Here is a 13,453-nt window from a genome sequence, read left to right as displayed (position 1 = left end):
AAAATATTTAATTTTCTAAGTTCAACGGTGTAAAATGGACTTAAATATCAATTTAGTTTATAAAATGTCAAATTAGTAAAAAAACGTAAATAGTACACCATATGATTACTTGTTTCGATTTAGAAAGTTGTTCTTTAAAGGCTTGTGTTTAAAGAAAAAAGTTAAAATTAAATAATAAGAATTATAAAAAAAAATTAGATTAGATAATAATATTGAAAAAAATATAATTAGATTAAGGCAATGATAGAAAAAAAATATATAATTAGATTAAGGCAATAATAGAAAAAATAATAAAATTCAAAGAGGAATTTAAAAGAAAAATTAAAAGTGGATAGAAATTGAGAAGGTGGGGGTTCGAACATGGTACCTCAGGTGTGCAAAAAATCTTTTAACAGCCACTTAGACCAACAAGGCAAACCTAGCTTCATGTCATATAATTAAGTCCTATTGTATAAGGACTATTTTAATTTTCTTAGGGGGGCTTTTCGAGGCCCGACTACTGTTCCTCAGGGGTGGTGCCGGAGACCGTGGGGGCTTCGGCCCCTCCGGGCTCCGGGCTGTCTCCGCCCCTATTCATAAACAGATATATACAGAAACACTAAGAAACATGAATTAAACATTTGTATAAATGCAATTAACATAAATTCAAACATGAAAATTTATTAAAGAAAAACATATTTACATGATTAACATATATACATAAATTATTAACAAACCTATATACAACAATTATACACAATCAGAAAATAAAAAATGTTCAAACAAGAACTTAGAATATGGAAATGATATAGAAACATAACACTGTAAGTATAACGAAACAAATCTAATATATTCTTCATCAATTGAAATTCCACGTTCTTGAACCTTGTTTAATTTACTTGTATTGTTAATATTCTCTCTTATGAAGAAAGAAACCAAGGACCAAGAACTAGAAATAATTAAATCTCAAGTTTGACGAATCTGTCGTTCTCTAAGAACTTGAAATTAAGAACGGAGAAATGGTTCATTCTCGTTAAAAAAAAACGGAAAATTTGTATTTAGATACAACTAATAAAATTCGCATATCCAACTTTCTCGTTCTTCGAGCGATAAGTATATATCATACCATCTATTTAAAATATGTGAAGAATCCACAACATTACTGTAAAAGAAAAAATATTTTTGTAAACGGATGAATTAAAACAAATAAAGATTTCAGAAATTGTAAGATTCAAAAATTGTAATGTTGAAAAATATGTGAAGTTTTTAATTTGTTGGTTTCAAACCAAAAATCATGACTTATGAAAAATGAAATGGTGTCTCTTATGCCTTTTGGCGAATAAAATCTAAAATTAGAAATTAAATATATAGAGAGGAAAAAAAAATTAAATTTTTAAAAAAAAAAAAAATCATTTTTCAAAATATGCGTGTCGTGGTCGAGAATTTGGAATATCGATTGTGACACGTCTTGCCCCTTGGCAAGAAATGCTTTGCATTGGTCCTCCCTAATTCTATAGAGATTATCAAATCTCAGTAGGAGTAGAAATTTTATAAGGCATTGAAAGTAAAGATCTCAGTTAAGATTATCAAATCTCTACACAAACAGAAACTTCTACAAGGCTAAAAAATAAAAAATCCCAGTTGAGATTATAATAATCTCAGTATGAGCAGAAATTCCTAAAAAATTTTAAATCAAGAATCTCAGTTGAGATTTATTAATCTCTGCATGAGCAGAATTTTATAAAACTTCAAACAAAAATCACTGTAAAGATTTTAAAAATTCTCTATACAAACATAAGCTTAAATTATGTGTGATTTTAATTCAATTGAGATTTTTTTCTAAAAAAATCTAAAGACACTTTCCTCATTAATTATAAATATTTAAGATACATAGCATATTTTGAATCTCTTTCAATGAAATTTTTTTATTTTTAATCTGGCTATTATTTTCTAAACTAAAGATTAATACTAAAATGAAATGTAAAGATTAAAATACGAAAAACTAAAAACTAAAAAATGTGACAATCCTTAAGAATTCTCAAGGAGAATCTAAATTTTGGACAAATCAATTATGTGGACCAGATTTAAATATGGTCCTGTCCAGTTTTACTTACTTGGAAAAAGAATATATATTTTTTTATGTTTTCTCAATTTAAGGATCTACTGATTTCGGTTGCATGCCCGAACTTCTAGTTTTGTGCACGAACAGGAACTACGTGCATGAACTGAAACTGTTGAAACTATGGTAAAAGTAGACAATTCCTTCCTGGCGGATAAGATATATAATTTCAATGACTGTATTCCCTATTCCACTTTCTATGTATCTGTCTGAGAAGATTTTACATAGTGATTTCTTAGAGAGATAAATGTAGGTGTTTAAGGAAATGATATGATAAAAGAAAAAAATTATTTGGTTTTATGTAGGAATTGAATAATTTTTTTTACAAAGAGATATGATGTTTTGGTTAAGGGTTAAGTTTATAGAAAAGATTTAAAGGTGTTTGGGAAGAGGTAAATTTTCTGGGAAAATCATCTGTCACGTCTGACATGCTGTTTCAAAAAATTTTTTTCCCTTCTGATGTATCTGTATACCGAATTTCTTTTCTGTAGACTCCTTCTGAGAATTTGTACTGATGATCAAATCTCCAGTTCATCTTTGAGAAAACTTGGATTTTTTATTTTTTTGCTGTGTTTTTTTTCTGCAAACAATCTAAATGCAAACGTTAAATAACAATGAGGATTTAGTCCTAGTGACTATCCTCAAAATAAAAAAAAAACTATAAAATAAATAAATACATATATTATAAACCAAGGTTCGGAACAAAACACGAAAAATATAAATTTTTGTTAAAAAATTTGGCGTTCCCTGGCAACGGCGCCAAAAACTTGTTGAGCGATTTCCGCAAGTGCACGGTTTCGCTTGTAGTAATAAAAAGATATCGATCCCACAGGGAACGTTTTTTCACAAAAACTTATTTAGATATAGTTTAATTCATGTTTTAGGTTTATAATATAGAAAATCGTTTAATTGAATTTGGTTTTGAGATTGATTAAATAAGAATTAGGTTAGAATATATGTAGAATGTTAGAAATCAATTCTGTTTTGAATATGAATTACAAAACAGAAACGTTTAGTGTTTAAAATAAGAGATTGATTGTATTCGTTTGTATTAAACAAAGAAAACAACTTTAAACTTTGTATAAATTATAAAAGTGTAATAACGCAAACTCCTTCAATTAAAAGGCTTTTAACAGCAGACAATCCTCCTACGGTCGGGTTAGATTGCTACCTTAACCAAATTAATACTTATTTCCGATAAGCCGACTTAACGATCATATCGTCCTTAAGAATGAATTTGCCTAAGTGTTCAACAAAGTTTCCGTGTAAAGATATTGAATTTAACTACGTTTTAATGAAAACACCAGAACTCACTTCGGATCATTTACCAAAGTGCTACATAAAAATATATTGAATTGCATGAACTTTATTAGATGAAGTGTGAATTTGATACAAGTTTACAGAGAATAAAAAGCATGGAAGCATTCAAAACGACATTGGAGTTCCGGGTCGTCAATCATTTCCTCAAACCTCATTAGAGTTTGTCAGGCTCCGGGATTGAATCCGCTACTTAATCTTCTCACTGAATCTTCGAAATAGAGATGGTTCTTCTACTACCAAAATGTAAACTAGTTTTAACAGATCTCAATCTAAATCTAACTGCTACTATGTTTGTAATTAATTTAAGAACAACTTGTGTACGGCAAGATTGCTTTTACAGAAATGAAATCTAATCTCTGACTCATTTCTGAGTCAGAGTTTCTGCATAAATTCTGCACTCTTCTTAATTAACCTTCACTCTCATTTACAACTTTGAAATCAACTCTTTATTTATAGATGTTGAAGAGTCATGTCTAAGGGTCGTGTCCGCTGCGAAGAGACGTTTCTATCCACCCGAACAGACGCATTTCTTTGAAATTAAACATGTGAAAATGGTGCTGAAAGACCTTCTGATGTTACCAAGATTCAATAATCTCAGCCGAGATTGAGGGAGCAGTTTTTGGTCTTTGAAACGAAGGAGAGAGACGTTAGAATTTAGCGTGTCGCGACCGAGATTAGGGAATCTCGGTCGTGACACGGGTGATTATTCCCGTCTTTGACTTCGTTTCCCGTCTTCATTTCGGTGCGTTTGATTTTCTTCGTCTTTGACTCTTTTCGTAGGGTTTTTCCTTCGTTTTTGATCCGTTTTCGCTCCTATTTGGATTTTACCAAATATTTAGGTACCTTGCATAAAAGAAACATATTCGGACGTAAAAGTGCTCTAAATAGATATAAACAGCATAAATTCGTAGCAAAACTAATGTAAATATTAATGATATTTTAGGTATGTTTTGGGCTTAACAATGATCGGTATATATAATAACTTTAGATCCTAACAGATATGACCTAAACTTATCACATGCAAAAACTACCGCTAGCATTTCTTTTTCGGTTGTGGTGTAATTTAACTGTGCACCTGACAATGTGTGGCTTGCATAATAAATAACATGAAGTTTCTTATCCTTCCTTTGACCTAATACACATCCGACAGCTAAATCACTTGCATCACACATAATTTCAAAAGGTAAATCCCAATCGTGTTTAGCAATTATGGGTGCACTGACCAAAGATGTTTTCAAAATTTCGAAAGCTTTAACACAATCTGTTGGTCCCGTGTAACTTAATATGATTAGTTCCAAGGGGGGGGGGGGGGGTTAGGAACTAATATAACTTTTTCGCTTAATAATGCTGACTTAGTTAATTCTTTAATGATTTAACTCAGCTTTAGGTCAGCAAGGCTGAGTGAAGTGTGAGACAGCTTTAGTGGGACACTGACTAGAGCTGTTTCAATTGTGAGTTGGGAAATAACACTTTAGGTCAGCTTCCAACTCAGCACTCTGATTACTCAGCGTCGGCTTGTACAAATTATATACTTGAGTAATTTAAGCAAGCAACACATACATATATATATCAAGAGAAAAGGTTAGAGATTAATCAGCAGTCTTATCCTGGTTCGGCCTCACCGCCTACGTCTAGTCCCCAGAATCCCTCCGAGCTTTTTCAATCCACTACTGAGCTCTTTAGAGGTAGAGCACAAACCGTTTACAATAGCAACTGAGTATGCAAGAGTACCGTCCTCTATTCGTCTACTCAATCCTATCAACCACTGAGCGCTATAACCGAACACTCAGATTTTCTCTGCCACTGAGTACTAAAACCGAGTACTCAGCTTCACTCTTCTATCCTTTACAATTGATACAAGATTGTTCTCACTAAATGAAGAACACTTTAGATGAATACAAATTCACTCTAGACTTTTACACAATAATTGGAAATTGGGTGTAAGAGCTTGTTTTCTTTTCAGACAGCTTCTATTTTGGATTTTCACTCTTGTGAAGATTTGCTTTTCTATCTGTATTTGCTTGTATGTGTCGTAAGGATCCAAGTGATGAACTTGTCCTTTTATAATGAATTCTGAAGCCTCAAATCATTTGAATTTCGACATGTCCGTTGGGAGTAACGATCTTCTTTCGTCATTGAATGGTCAGCTTCCAGAATCGTAGGCCAATCCTGTCTTCTGATTTGCGCAGGAGGCAGGCTTACCAGTTTCGTCTTCTTACGCCAGGTTTCATCTTCTAGAGCCAGGTTTGTCTTCTTGCCAAACGCCAGACGGTCCATGCATCTCGAAAAGGTCTTTGATCACATTTTCGAGGCTTCTTATTTGTTGCAGAGATCTGTCGGACCTTGTCTTTTAGTAAACGGATCATTGGCGCTGTCCTGACGAATACACAGCTTGAATGTTCGACTTTGCCTTTAAGATTTCCTTTGTCAGGACTGAGTTATATTTTACTAAGCTTCTTTGGTCGGCTTCTCCTTCAAGCGTTATTCTGAAGAAGACTTTTCTTTTAACGAGGCTGAGTTACACTCAACTCAGCTTCTGCTGTGTGTCTTTGCTTATGCTGACTTCGTTCTGTCTTTCTTTTTATGAACACTTAGTTCCTGTTCTCATTAGTTAATATACTCAACATTGAACAAACACATTAGTACAATTAAATCAAAGCACTTAAATTTAATTGTCTTAATCATGGGATTAACTTAAATAATTTTGTCAAATCAAAATCATGTGAAAAGGTGTTTCAACACAATCTTCATTAAAATCAAAGGTTGAATCCTTCATAAGCAAATTAGTAAGTGGTTTGGAAATCACAAGAAAGTTTTTAATAAATCTTCTGTAAAAACCTGCATGTCCTAAAAATGACCGTACTCCCTTAACAGTAGTTGGAGGGGGTAATTTCTCTATCACTGAAGTTTTTGCTCTATCCACTTCTAATCACTTTTCAGATATTTTATGACCTAAAACAATTCCTTCGTCAACCATGAAATGACATTTTTCCCAGTTTAAAACTAAATTCGTTTCTTCACATCTAGACAACACTTTATCCAAGTTTTCTAAACATGCTTCAAAAGAATCTCCATAAACTGAAAAATCATCCATAAAAACTTCCATGATATCTTCGATGAAATCGTTAAAAATTGCAGTCATACAACGTTGAAATGTTGCTGGTGCATTACATAGACCAAAGGGCATTCTCCTATATGCAAAGGTTCCATAAGGACATGTGAAGGTCGTTTTATCTTGGTCATCTGGGTAAATATATATTTGAAAGAATCCAGAATAACCATCGAGAAAACAATAAAAAGCATGACCAGCTATCCTTTCGATTATTTGATCAATGAAAGGTAGAGGAAAATGATCTTTCCTGGTTGCTTTGTTTAGGTTCCTATAATCTATACAAACCCTCCATCTGGTGGTGGTTCGCGTAGGTATTAATTCACCTTCGTCATTCCTTACTACAGTTATGCCTCCTTTTTTAGGTACACAATGGATTGGACTAACCCATTCACTATCCGAGATGGGATAAATGATTCCATTGTCTAAAAGCTTAGTAATCTCATTTTTGACTACTTCTTTCATGTTTGGATTTAAGCGTCTTTGCCTATCCGCTTTAGGTGGCTTATCTTCTTCTAAATGAATTCTGTGCATTACAATACTAGGATTGATTCCTTTCAAGTCTGAAATTTGCCATCCCATACTTCCTATCCTATTTCTAACAACCTTTTTCAATTTTTCTTCTTGATCATTAGTTAACTTGTTAAAGATAATTATAGGTGGAGAATCGCCTTCGCCTAAGAAAGCGTACCTCAAATGGTTTGGTAATTCTTTAAGTTCTAACTTAGGGGGTACTACAATCGAAGGCGGAACTGGTCCGTCTTCTCGAATCAAAGGCTCTGGGTCCTTATCTTCTAATTCTTCTCCCATTATAGGTTCTATTATTTCTTCTTTTTGAACAATGTCATTAACACATTCTTCAACCAAGTCTAGTTTCATACAAGCGAATTCCTCCATAGGATACTTCATCGCTTTGTTCATATTAAACTCGATCTTATCTTCACCTATCCTTAAAACTACTTTTCCTTCCGATACATCGACTAATGCATGTCCCGTGTTCATAAATGGTCTACCAAAGATTAGTGGACAATTAACATCATATGCAAAATCTAATATAACGAAATCGGTAGGAAAAATAAATTTGTCAACTTTAACTAAAACGTCCTCAATTATACCATATGGTCTTTTAGTGGTTTGATCTGCTAATTGCAAAACCATATTGGTACGCTTGATGTTTTCTTCTAAACCTAACTTGTTAAAAATAGACAACGACATTAAGTTAATACTTGCTCCTAAATCACAAAGACAACTTAGGAATTCGATATCTCCCAACTTACATGGGATGGTGAAACATCCATGATCTTTGAGTTTAGTGGGCAAATTGCTTGACACTATTGAACTACATTCCTCTGTTAATGATATGGATGAAATTCCTTCCCAACTGATCTTTTTCGAAATCAAATCTTTCAAGAATTTACCATAGTTAGGAATCTGCGTAATCGCATCCATAAATGTCAAATTAATATGCAAATTTTTAAGTTTGTCTAAGAATGTTAAAAGTTGTTTGTCATAGTCCTTATTTCAGACTTTGTGTGGAAAAGGTGGTTTGGGTACAAAAGGTTTTGTGCTTGAATCAATAGGTGAACTTTTTGCATTTAATGTATCTTCTTTGGATTTCGTTGGTAAATCAGTTCCCTGTAAAGTAGAATTTCCGGGCATTTCCGGACCTAAGTAATTTTTCCCCGAACGAAGAGTGATAGCCTTTACATGCTCTTTCGGATTTTCTTCCGTATGGCTAGGAAGACTTCCCTCTTTCCGGGATGGAATTGATTTAGCAATTTGTCGAATTTGAACCTCCAAATTATGGATGCTAGATGAGTGGTTTTTAATAAGCTGATCGAATTTATTCTCGATCCGTTTAAAACCATCGTCGTGATTACTTATTTTTCCACCGATAGCGTCTATAAATCTGTCGATTTTAGAAGATAAAGTGCTAATCGTATCTCTAGATTGATTTTGATAATTATTGGTACGATTTTGATTAGCATTTGCATTATTATTATTATTATTGTCTTTCCAATTAAAGTTAGGACGATTCTTCCATCCAGAATTATAAGTACTAGAATAAGGATTATTAGTTTGGTTTTGCCCTTGGACAAAATTTACCTGTTCAATCTCGCTCATACCTTCGTAATCCACATCCGTTGGGATTGGATTACCATTGGTATCACACGGTGCCATAAACCTATCAATTTTGTGCAACATGGCAGAAAATTGGGCTTGTAACATCGCAACTAGATCAAGATTCACTATACCTTTAACGGATGATGTGGTTGAGGATGATGGTTTCGCCACTGGTATATGTCCACGGTCTGCGGGCCACATACTGCTGTTGATTGCCATTTCCTCCAAAAGTTCTCTTGCTTGGGCGGATGTCTTTTTCATGAATAACCCTCCCGACATAGCATCTAATGAACCTCTAGTTGTAGGATTTATCTCATTGTAAAAAGTTCGCATTAAAAGTGCATCGGGTAATTGGTGGTGTGGGCATAAACGTTGAAGTTCTTTAAAACATTCCCAAGCCTTATAAAGAGTTTCATTATAATTTTGAGAAAAAGATTTCAACTCTTTTATGACTCTTGCGGTTTTTGCCAAAGGGAAATATTTTGATAAAAATGCTTGGGCTAATTGTTCCCAAGTTGCAAATGTTGCGCTTGGCATAGAAGTTAACCAATCTTTGGCTCTATCCTTCAAAGTGAAAGGAAAGAGTCGAAGTTTGATTACTTCGGTAGTAACATCTGGTATTTTGAAAGTGTCACAAATTTCTAAGAAATTTGTCAAATGGGTGTTAGGATTTTTGTTAGGTAACCCATAAAATGTTACATTATTTTGCAACATATTAAGCAAAGCTGGCTTAATTTCAAATTGGTTTGCGTTTATTTTGGGTCTAAATATACTAGTGGTTACACCGGCCACTCCTGGCCTAACGTAATCTATGAGCGTTGGTGGATCTGCCATATTTTCTGGCTCGGAATTTTCTTTTTTTTTTTGTCTTTCTTGTTTTTTCTATTATTTCTAAGTGTCTTTTCAATTTCTGGGTCTATTGGGTTTGGTGAAATGCCTGAACTTCGAAAACTGCACATGAACTTGAAATTTTGCACAAACCAAGACTACCTTCACAATAGAATTTGAAAAATAAATATGTTAGTAAATAAAAATAAATAAAATATAAAAGTTAAAATAAGTATGTATAAACCTAGATTCGAAATAAAACACGAAAAATCTAAATTTTTGTAAAAAAATTTGGCGTTCCTCGGCAACGGCGCCAAAAACTTGTTGAGCGATTTCCGTAAGTGCACGGTTTCGCTTGTAGTAATAAAAAGATATCGATCCCACAAGGAACGTTTTCTCACAAAAACTTATTTAAATGTAGTTTAAATACGACTTAAGGTTTATAAAATAGATAATCGTTATTTGAAATTGGTTTTGAGATTTATTAAATAAGAATTAGGATAGAATATATGAAGAATGTTAGAAATCAATTCTGTTTGAATATGAATTACAAAACAGAAACGTTTAGTGTTTAAAATAAGAGATTAAATGTATTCGTTTGCATTAAGCAAAGAAAACAACTTTAAACTTTGTATAAATTATAAAAGTGTAATAACATAAACTCCTTCAATTAAAAGGCTTTGAACCGCAGACAATCCTCCTACGGTCGGGTTAGATTGCTACCTTAACCAAATTAATACTTATTTCCGATAAGCCGACTTAACGATCATATCGTCCTTAAGAATAAATTTGCCTAAGTGTTCAACAAAGTTTCCTTGTAAAGATATTGAATTTAACTACGTTTTAATGAAAACACCAGAACTTACTTCGGATCCTTTACCAAAGTGCTACATAAAATTATATTGAATTGCATGAACTTTATTAGATGAAGTGTGAATTTGATACAAGTTTACAGAGAATAAAAAGCATGGAAGCATTCAAAACGACATTGGAGTTTCGGGTCGTTCCTTTCCTCAAACCTCGTTAGAGTTTGTCAGGCTCCGGGTCGAATCCGCTACTTAATCTTCTCGCTGAATCTTCGGAATAGAGATGGTTCTTCTACTACCAAAATGTAAACTAGTTTGAACCGATCTTACTCTAAATCTAATTGCTACTGTGTTTGTAATTAATGAATAAACAATGTGTGTACATCATATCATTTTTACAAAACCGATCTTCTAACTCTGAATCGTTTGTGACTCAGAATTTCTGCATAAATTCTGTACTTAATCTTAATAATCTAATTCTATATTGAACTTTGAAATCAACTCTTTATTTATAGATGTTGAAGAGTCGTGTTTAAGGGTCGTGTCCGCTGTGAAGAGACGTTCCTATCCACCCGAACGGACGCGTTTCTTTGTAATTGAACATGTGAAGATAGTGCTGCCAGGATTTCTGATCTTACCGAGATTGAGGGAGCATTTTTTGTCTTCAAAATGAAGGAGAGAGACGCCAGAATTTAGCGTGCCGCGACCAAGATTAGGGAATCTCGGTCGCGACACGGGTGTTTATTCCTGTCTTCGACTTCGTTTCCCGTCTTCGTTTTCGGTGCGTTTGATTTCCTTCGTCTTTGACTCTTTTCGTAGGGTTTTTCCTTCGTGTTTGATCCGTTTTCACTCCTATTTGGATTTTACCAAATATTTAGGTACCTTGCATGAAAGAAATATATTTAGACGTAAAAGTACTCTAAATAGATATAAATAACACAAATTCATAGCAAAACTGATGTAAATATTAATGATATTTTAGGTATATTTTGGGCTTAATAGGGGGTTACATTTAGTGGTATCAAATCGGGTCTACTTTCCTAGGGATTAGGTATGTGTATGACTTGTTTTGGATTCCTAAGTGAAGACCACATAATCATGTTTTCTTATTCTAAAGCATGTTGACATGGTCCTGTTTCATATAGGGTTATGGAGTCTGATGGTGAGAATGGACAAACCGGTAATGTGTCTAGTCATGGTTCAGTTGGTCATGTCCATGTGTCTGAGGGCTCAGAACATATAGGAGGTCCATGACATGCAAGTTACTCTCAGGGTTACAACCAGTTTGAACAGATGATGGGAATCTATTTGGCTCAAGGTCAGCCACGTGTTCAAGCTCATCAAGATGCGCCAATCTTTGATAAAAAAAATTGAGAGGCATAAAAAGGTGGGTGCAACAGAGTTTGAGGATAGTACAGATCCTGATATAGCTGATAAGTGGTGGGCCGAGATTGAAGATGTACTTGAGAATGTAGAATGTCGACCAGACTCAATGGTCAAATATGTTTCTAATCTTTTCACTGGTGAAGCTTTAGAATGGTGGAGATCTATAAAAAGGACAAGAATTAGAACTTAAATGATATGGGATATTTTCAAGAAGGAGTTCACTAATAAATACTTGCCAAGGATATATAAAGATAGGAAACAAACAAAGTTTTTAACCTTTATGCATGAGGATATGTCGGTGGCTGAATACGAGCTTAGGTTTAACACCTTAGCCAAATATGCACCTGCAAATGTGGCTACAGAAGAAGCAAAATGTCGTAGGTTCGAACATGGTCTACACCCAGATATTAGAATGGGGATTCATGCACATGAAACTAGCTTTAGATTGTTAGTATAATCTGCACTCAGAGCTGAAGAAATTGTGAAAGATAGAAAACAAATTTTTGCAACCAAAAGGGCTGAGGGCCAGTCTAGTAGGCCATCAAGGAGAGGTGGATTCTCAGTTTCTTCTAGAGGCTATTCTCAACAATTTAGAGGTAGTAGTAGTATCCATCATGGTGGGACTAGATCACGAGGCGGATTTGGAAATGTTTTGATTAGTGCTCCATCTGTTGGTAGTAACAGATTTTCAAGTGGTCGATTTAGCATTGGGTATAGAGGAAGTGCGAGGACAATATCTTTTCTATCTTGTCAGACATGTGGATGGGTACATCGAGGTGAGTGTTGGGGACCTTCCCCGGTTTGTGGCAGATGTGGCCGATCTCACACAGGATAGTGTTATGGTTCATTTAAGTAGGGTACATGTTTTGAGTGTGGAAAAACAGGCCATTATCGTAATGATTGTCCCTTATTAGTTGATAGAGGAGAGTGAGTTCAACCTCAGTCTAATATAGGAGGTGGTGCAATTGGGGTGGATAGAGGCAGAGGTCGATGAAGAGGTAGATGGGGTAGACATGATGCTCCTATGGGTGGACAGACACAAAATTTACATAGGAAATAAAGCCTTTAATATGACAAGGGGTGAAGCTCAAATAACACCAGCGGTTATATCCGGTATAATTCCTATCCTTGATACCTTAGCTTTTGTTTTGATTGACCTTAGATCCACTCATTCATACATAACACCTGAGTTTATATTGAAAATAAATGGGAAGGTAGAACCATTAGGATATGATGTGGGAGTTATCCTACCAGTTGGGAATAATGTTATTGTAAATCAGGTTCTAAGAGATTGTCATATAAAAGTGAGGGGGAATGAGTTCCTTATAGATTTAGTAGTTATGGGGTTTAGAGAATTTGATATAATTTTGGGGATGAGACAATGCCAGGAGTATCTCCTATATCAATTGCTCCATATAGAATGGCTCCAATAGAATTACAAGAATTGAAGAAACAAATAGAAGAACTACTTGAGAAGGGATTTATACGACCTAGTACTTCACCGTGGGCAGCACCTGTATTATTTGTAAAGAAGAAAGATGGAAGTATGCGGTTGTGTATTGATTACAGACAACTAAACAGGATGATAGTGAAGAACAAGTATTCATTGCCCCGTATTGATGAGTTGTTAGATCAACTTAGAGGAGCTCGTCATTTTTCAAAGATTGATCTAAGATCGGGGTATTGGTAGTTGAGAGTTGCAAAAGCTGACATACCTAAAACTGCTTTTCGCACAAGGTATGGTCATTTTGAGTTTCTTATGATGCCTTTTGGTTTGACTAA

At 34.3% G+C, this 13,453-nt stretch overlaps 1 non-coding gene across 1 annotated transcript; it reads left to right on the top strand.

Moving 5' to 3' along the window:
- The first annotated feature begins 9,000 nt into the window (after positions 1-9,000).
- On the top strand, positions 9,001-9,107 carry LOC136207765 (small nucleolar RNA R71). The gene has a single exon (XR_010676893.1). It is a non-coding gene; the product is annotated as a small nucleolar RNA R71 (small nucleolar RNA).
- The last annotated feature ends 4,346 nt before the right edge of the window (positions 9,108-13,453 follow it).

This window comes from Euphorbia lathyris, chromosome 9 (assembly GCF_963576675.1).
Source record: "Euphorbia lathyris chromosome 9, ddEupLath1.1, whole genome shotgun sequence".
NCBI lineage: Eukaryota > Viridiplantae > Streptophyta > Magnoliopsida > Malpighiales > Euphorbiaceae > Euphorbia > Euphorbia lathyris.
Note: the sequence above shows the minus strand (reverse complement) of the source record. Positions and strands in the feature narration are given on the sequence as shown.